The 7,997-nt window shown below is 44.9% G+C and overlaps 1 long non-coding RNA gene across 1 annotated transcript; it reads left to right on the top strand.

Moving 5' to 3' along the window:
- Positions 1-643: 643 nt before the first annotated feature.
- Positions 644-1,265, top strand: LOC137424026 (uncharacterized). The gene is made up of 2 exons (XR_010983879.1): positions 644-694; positions 892-1,265. It is a non-coding gene; the product is annotated as an uncharacterized LOC137424026 (long non-coding RNA).
- Positions 1,266-7,997: the final 6,732 nt, after the last annotated feature.

Below are 7,997 nucleotides of genomic sequence, written 5' to 3'. Positions count from 1 at the left end.
GATGAAGTTCGGATGGAGGGTCCCTCACAACACCCAGTCCCTAGTGGTCAGAGAAGTCTGTCAAGCCAGTATTGACGAATACGTGGATGAGGTGCTGGTTTGCCCAAGTACTCCTGGTGGTTGGCGCGCCATAGCTGACAAGTTCTTCCAACGATGGAACTTTCCCCATACATGTGGGGCACTTGACGGGAAGCACGTGGCCTGCCGCTGTCCTCCAAAGAGTGGGTCCCAATACTTCAACTACAAAGGATTCTACTCCATTGTTCTGATGGCGCTTGTGGATGCTGACTACAAATTCATTTGGGCAGATGTCGGCGGTACTGGATCAGCATCAGATGCGCAGATATACAATGACTGTGAGCTGAAGGAATGCGCTGAAGACGGTACCCTTGGTTTCCCTGACACTGAGCCTCTTCCCAACGACAACCAGGACATGCCTAACTTATTTATCGGTGACGATGCCTTCGCCTTACGACCAACCATGATGAAGCCATACAGCCTCCGGGGTCTGACGAATGAACAACGCATCTTCAACTACAGGCTTAGCCGAGCAAGGAGGGTAGTAGAAAATGCATTCGGCATCCTGGCTAACAGATTCCAGGTTCTGCTAAGTACCATGCAGCATCACCCCTCCACTGTCAATCAAGCTCATTGTCAAAGCATGCTTGATCCTGCACAACCTCATGAGGACCAGGTAATTCATGTTTACATAGCATATATTATACAGTATACAATGCAATTTAACTTTTAGCCTATGCTTATAAACATTATATGATTTACCTTAAATGTTATATGTATCATTATATTACTTTTTATTGTACAGCGCATTAGAATATATGTTTTTATTATAGGTGCGCTTTATAAGTAAATAAAATCAAATTCAAATTCCAGGTACCCAGGACTACAGAACCAGCAGCTTGACCGGGCAGAGAATGAGAACCGCGACCTTGTTCCAGGAGCATGGCGAGAGGGACATCACTTGGAGGATACACAGACAGCTACTGGCCCCAACACTGCCTCCAAGGACGGAAAGAAACAGAGGAATCTCCTCAAGCACTGGGTTAACTCCCCAGCTGGCGCAGTTCCGTGGCAAGATAGGATGATTTAGATATTTGTATTACTGCATTGTTCAGGCAATAAAGGACCTCAGAGACAGTAAGATTCCTCTTGAAATGAACATCGTATAAAAAGCTTTTTTTCAATTATGCACTTTGCAATATACATGTACAATTCAACAAATAAAAAATGTTCTTGTTACTTTGTAATACGTTTGTATTGACTGTACATTATATTATTATACCTTTTTCAAAGTGTATGAATAAACATATATATTTATATGGACCCAAAGGGAGTCAGTGATTCCCTTCCTTATATATATATATGTATATATATATAACTTTCTATATAAAAATTAACAGCAGTTTTGTTTTTATTTTTGATCAAAGGTAATGACCACACTTATAACATAAAGATAATAAAGATAAACACAAAATATTATTAACCTGTTCGCTGCCAAGGGAAGTAACTAATTTTCAGATAGGATAGGACAAAAATCTTATCCCAACCTGCTTGTAATTTCCGCCAGCTGCCCTCAACCAGCCTGACTCGGTCTTTTTGAAGTTTTCTAGAGCCCTTCCCCTGACAGGATGTAACCCAGACAGCAGTAAGCTTGTCTCTTTCCTCACAGTGAGAAGCCAAAGTAGGCTGATGGACAGATGAGGGCAGCGAACAGGTTTTAACCAACTACTTTTCATTGATTTACAAAGGACAAAGACATACGGGATAAGGCCATAATTTATTATTGTTAATTATTGTTTATGAATTAAATATTAAAACAATAACATCAACAAACATCAAGAGTTTGCTCAACTTTTATTCAGTGCTCTGAAAAATAATGGAACATGATAACAATGGTCAAACGTATATACAAAATGGCACAAACATGGCCAAAACAATGTCTCTGCTAATCTTGAGAAGTACACAACTGTCACTGTCACTGTAACTAGTTGTTCTTCTCTGGTGGTGGAGGTGTCTTCAGCTCCCCAGACGGGCTGCTTGCAGCATCAGGACCGCTGGACAGGTTGAGCAGTCCTGAGAGTCCAGAGATGTTATACAGACTCTGACCGCTAGTGTCAAAGGCGCTTGGGCTCTGGTTCAGTACCTGGCCAGCCGAGCCTATAGCAGCAGATGCAGAGGTGGAGCTTGGCTGCTGCGTGATCTGAGGAGGAGGAGGAGGCTGGAACCCGTGCTGAGGGGGAGGAGGCATCATCCGCTGGTACTGAGGCTGCTGCTGTTGGTACTGTGGCTGCAATGGCTGCTGCATGTACGGGTCCACAGTCAGTTGTCTGTGAGCCCCAGAGTGACGCAGCCGGTGCCTTGTGTCTCCACATGTGGGGAGGTGGCTGGTACATCTCCGACGCCGTGGGGGTGTAGGTAGCTGGTGCTGAACTTGGTCGCACGGAAGCAGGAGCAGGGAAGGTGGGGACTATGGGGGGTTCTTCCTCATCACTCTGCTCATCTATCAGCTCACTGAGGATGGTGTTGATGCGCGACCTTGCCTTCCGGAACTTGCGCTTAGACATGCTGACCAGGCTGGTCACGCACATAGTTGGCGAAGGCTGCGGTGGCTGTGATGGGCTGAGGCTGTGCGAGACCTTTGAGGAGCTCCCCGGACTCGTGCACCCTCTTCTGGAGTGACTGCAGCAACTGGTCATCGTCCTGGCCACGCTTCCCCTTGCCCTGTGAGGATGAAGAGGGGACAGGGGAGGGTGTGCTGTCATCATCAACCACGATCTCTGCACAGGCAGCCTCGGCAGCCTCGAGGTCCCCGCTGTGTGCTGCAATGGTTTCCTTTACCTGCAATTATGACAATTGATTAGTAAAATACAAGGCAAAAATACGAGGCAAATTCAATGATTTGTAGTAATCAATGATTAATTTGCTTAGAGATCTGTAGTACAGTAAAACTAATATAAATAAATATTAGTATTGATATTAATATGTGTTTATACTTACACTGTTGACGGGCTCAGCACGATGGCGGACCACAGTCTTGAGGAAGCCGAAGTTTGCCTTCACCCACTGCTCCCTCTCTGTCATTTCCGGGGCGCCGTCACCGCTCTTCTTCTTGTCGAGACCAGTGTGGGTGTCTCGCAGGGACTTGAACCACCCTTGAAGGTGCTCGACAGTCTTCCCCATGGCCTTGGCTTGATCCTCCCAGAGCTTTGCCGTCTTGTCCACCCTCCGGTAGTCAGTCTTCTTGATGTCCCAGAGGATGGCGTTCTCGCGAAGGAAATCACACATGAGCTGCTCCTCTTGGACATCAAGACAAAACTGTGTCTTCTTGGCACTCTCCTTCGCAAGGGTTGGCTGAGAGGAGGTGGAGGCCACGGACGCAGCTATCGATGCCACCGACGATGCCCGGGAGGCATTGGAACCAGCATCCTCTCCGTCAGAGGGTGAGCGTGATGGGGAGGGTGTGGGTGATGATGGATCCTCCTTGCGTCCGCGTCCACGGCCATGGCCACGGCCAGGAGACTTCTTGGTAGCATTCTTCGAAGTTTTCTTCGGCATGACGGTGTGTTGACACTTCGATGTCTAGTGCGGTTATGATTTGAATCGTCGAGCGGCAGCCTTTTAATAGGCTACGCCACGTGATCGTCGGCGATACGCTGCCGCGCGCTACCGCGCTATGCATCAGGTAGACTATCGTTGGGCATAAGTTGTGAACGCTGACAACACGCTAAGCATTCGTTGGTATAAGTTATCTCTAAGTTATCGAAACGTTCTGTGTACGTTACTAATACGTTATGCATACGTCCAACTCGTTATGAATACGCTATTATACGCCCAAAACTGAAAAAAAACATCGATAGTTCAGCGAACGCCAGCGTTTTAGATAAATTTTGATACGTCGGCATACGCTGGCTAAATCGTCAAGGTGTGACAGGGGCTTTACCAGCAATATACAATGGTATTGAATCTGTCTCTGATGTAATGCTTCGCTTCTTCGATTTCTCAACTATGGGAGTGCGTCTATCTGCGAGTGGCCCGATTAGTTTTCTTTGAACAGCTATGCTATTTACCCTGTGATGTCCCCCCTCCACTCAATGTTTCCTCAAGACGATCAATGTTATCCCAAGCTAATGTTGTAAAGACACCTGGATGAATGTCAGATGGTAGTGGGGTGTCTTCACCACATGACAACTTTTGCAGATTAAGAGCCGTGTCTTATTTCCTCAAGTTTTGAATACTAGGGCATGCCCGTACTATATATATATCTAAAATTATATCCCCCCCCCCTCTATTTACATGAAATGGTTTGGTCCATTCGCAAAGCCAATAACGACCACAGAACCCCCCCCCCCCCCTCTATTTACATGAAATGGTTTGGTCCATTCGTAAAGCCAAAGCGAACGGCGAACGGCTAAATCGCCATAGCTCGGTAACTACTTGTCCGATTAATTTCAAACCTTGAAAAGGCACATCCTCGGGTCCCCAGCAATATACCTGGCAAGTTTCAAGTATATCGGACCGGTAGTTGTCGAGAAACAGCGGTCAGACACACATACACACATACACACATACACACATACACACAGACATTCACACAGAGATTGCTGGAATTATAGATAGATGATACACCGTGCCTTAAACGATTTGATGTCTGAAGGAAATGTCGAGTTAATGTCAATGATTTTACCACGAAAGGTAAGAGAACATGCTTAGGTGTTTTTTCCCTGCTGTTCGTAATATTATACACCAGGTCTTGCCCAAATGAATTTCCCAGTCTCTCTACCCTCTGAATTTGAGTTATTGCCTATATCTCCGGTTAGTAGTGTGCAGAAGAAACGTTTAACAGGCTCAGGAACACAACAGTTCTTTATTTCAGCATCCGGAGGCCACTCCTTACTTATCTCCTGCGCTCTGATAATTTTCCGAAGTTGTAAGGCTGCTTTTGTCAAGACATTGTCTTCCTCCTGGGACGAGACGATGTTGTATTCCTCTCTCATGGAAAAGTGTTCCTTTGCAAGCTGGTCAGTTTTCAGGCTTGCTGGATAAACCAGAAGTTTACCGTTTGTATCATTTACAAACCGGAGAGTTTTGCCAAACTCTTGTTCTAGCTTTCTGCATAAGTGTTTCTTTGTTAATGGTTTCACTTCTTTGATGCCATGAGCAAGAAGACGTAGCTAATTTGGATGTTAGATGTGTCATTGGAATGATATTTGGGTTAAGGATGAAGTCATTTTGAATGTATCTCCTGCGCTTAGCATTAGCATACTTAGTATCAGGATCATCAATGTCTTGCCTACCCCCCTGAGACAATTCATGATCCTCCTTTGTGGAAAAACGATAGCATGTGCGGTGGTAATGATCTTCTGCTGCCACTAGTTCTCGATCAAGGAGGGCTAGAATCCTCGTGTCCTTTTTTTCGTAAAGCAGCATCCCATACTGTTTGGTCAGCGCGCAGCTCTCGACATTGCACTAATCGTTCTCTTGTATTTTGTCCTTTAAGATACTTAACATACAGACAGAATATACACGTGGCATCATATACTCTGCCCGTACCAATGCTTTTCCTCCGCGGCTGCCTCAAAAAATGTCCGCAGCAGATTCTTCCTTCGTAGTTTCTTTTTTCACTATTGCGTCCAGGTCTCTTTTCATTGTAAAAAGACTCCGACATCGGCGATGATACCGCGTATTGGGGGGAATTTCCCCAGCATGAAGGTCCTTTGCTAAGTCCAAGACTGGGATACATTTTCTAATAGTTGCAGCTTTTTCTGGTCTTCATCAATGGTCTCTCTGACTCTCTTGAAAATCCTCTCTATCTCTTTGCTGACGACTCTACTCTCTGTCGCTCCATTCCTCATCCCTCAGATCGGCAGTCTGCAGCCTCCTCACTCTCTGCAGACCTGGACAAAATCACAGACTGGGCAAACAAGTGGAACATGTCTTTCAATCCTGACAAATCTCACACTCTTACGATGTCTCTCCGAAAAGACCGACTGGACAACCCTCCCATCCACTTTCTGAATAATCCTCTCCAAGAAGTTCTGTCATTCAAGCTTTTGGGTCTCACTATCTGCCATGATCTTTCCTGGGAAAACCACATTTCAAATCTGGCCTCCAAAGCCAGTCGCCGACTGGGCATCCTCCGTCGTGCGAAGTCCTTCCTTGGCACACCTGAGCTCCTCACCACATACAAGGCTTTCATCCGCAGCTCTATGGAATACTGTTCTCCCCTCTGGTCTGGTGCTCCTGCCTCACACATAGCTCGTCTTCACGCTGTTGAAACCAAAGCGTTCAGAATCATTGGAATCTCCCGCGATGAAGCTAACTCCAAGGGCCTCTCACTCACTCACCGCAGGCAGGTTGGTGGTCTTTCCATCTTCTACCGACTCCTCTCTGGCCTTGCCCCCCCAGCTCTCTCTGGGCTCTGTCCCCCAAGTATTCCTACAGGTCGCACAAGATCTGCCTGCAACCCTCTTATGGTTAAACTGCCAAAATCAAGACTTTCTGCTCACCTTCACTCCTTCATTCCTCTTTTCTCCCACCTCTGGAACAAACTCCCTCACTCTCTTCAATCCCACTCCACCCTCCAGATCTTTAAAACAGCTGTTCACCACCATCTCTTATCTTCCCCCATCCAAAACCTTGATCTTTTCTACCCCCGCTAATTTCACCCCAAATCCTACACTTTTTTGAAATACCAACTTCTGTCCTGGAAGTCCATGGTCTCCTTGTGTTTTATACCTCACCCCCCCCCCCCCCCCTTCCCACACCTCCTCCCCCCAAGCCCTCTCCCTCCCCACACTTCTCCCTGCTCTCAAATGTTGTGTTTGTGTGCTTCCCCTTCTCTCCCCATCTTGTCTTCCGCTCCCTCTTTTATATATTTTGTTTGTCTGGTTCGATTTGGTTGTGAAATAAATGTTAGCTCTTCCACGAGCCTCGATTCAGTATACAAAAGAAAAAAAAAATTTAAAAGCGTTTCCCATGACACTCGGCCCTGTGGCGATGTGAGTTTGGCGCCAGGGTCTTTTTCATCACAGTTTAGAAGACAAACGGCAGAGGAGGGGTCTAGTCGAGCTCTCTTCGGTGGTAAGGTAGTGTCAGCGTCCATTGTTTCTTTAATGTTGTGACTGTTGGGTCATTCTCAATGAAGAATCTGTGATAAGCAAAGAAAAAACTTACTACCCAATGCAAATAGTGTTGGGTTATTATAAATTTCTTGGAATTGTAAGCTTAAATCTTGGGCTACAATTGTTGGAATGTTATAAGGAAAACTAAAGGTGAAACATACCATTAAAGCATTTAAAAGACACCATGAAAGAAGGAATTGATAACATGGAAAAGTTGTCCAATTTAAAACTGAATGCACAACAAATAATGATTACTCCCTCTTCCCAGACCTAAATGATGCAATGCACAGAGAATAACACATGTTGAATTAATTAATTGAATTAATGCTGTTAATTACACCTTTCTGTTTATATTATGACATGCAAGGTTGCAAGATGCAGCCTGTCTTAGATCTAAGAAGTTGTCCTTACAATCTTACCTGCATTGTTTGATCGTATGTCAACTAGAAGATGTGAAAAGATGGATTGCATTGATGATCAAATTCTCAAGATGAAACTTAAAACAAAAGCTTGAATATTGCCATCTATTGAGTGAACTCGAAAATAAGAGGAGTATGCGTTAATTTGAAACCCTGGAAATAATAAGCAGATTTTATGTCGATATCACATTTATAAACCAAAATGAGTCAATAAAAACATCAGAATCGCCTCACACAGCCTCAGAAATAGGCATTCTATAACTATTGAGACTCCATTCCCTCATTCATTACTTGTGTTTTCATCAAATACATGTTCTTCTGGGCTATTTTTGCGACCTCGAGAATTGTACCTACATATTGAAATAATTTGCATAATCTAGTGTCATTATGATAGAGCGTACATAGACATACAATTTGAGTATTAGATTTTCAATTTTGG

Source organism: Myxine glutinosa, chromosome 3 (genome assembly GCF_964187855.1).
Source record: "Myxine glutinosa chromosome 3, kmMyxGlut1.1, whole genome shotgun sequence".
Lineage (NCBI taxonomy): Eukaryota > Metazoa > Chordata > Myxini > Myxiniformes > Myxinidae > Myxine > Myxine glutinosa.
This window is presented reverse-complemented; position numbering and strand designations above follow the sequence as displayed.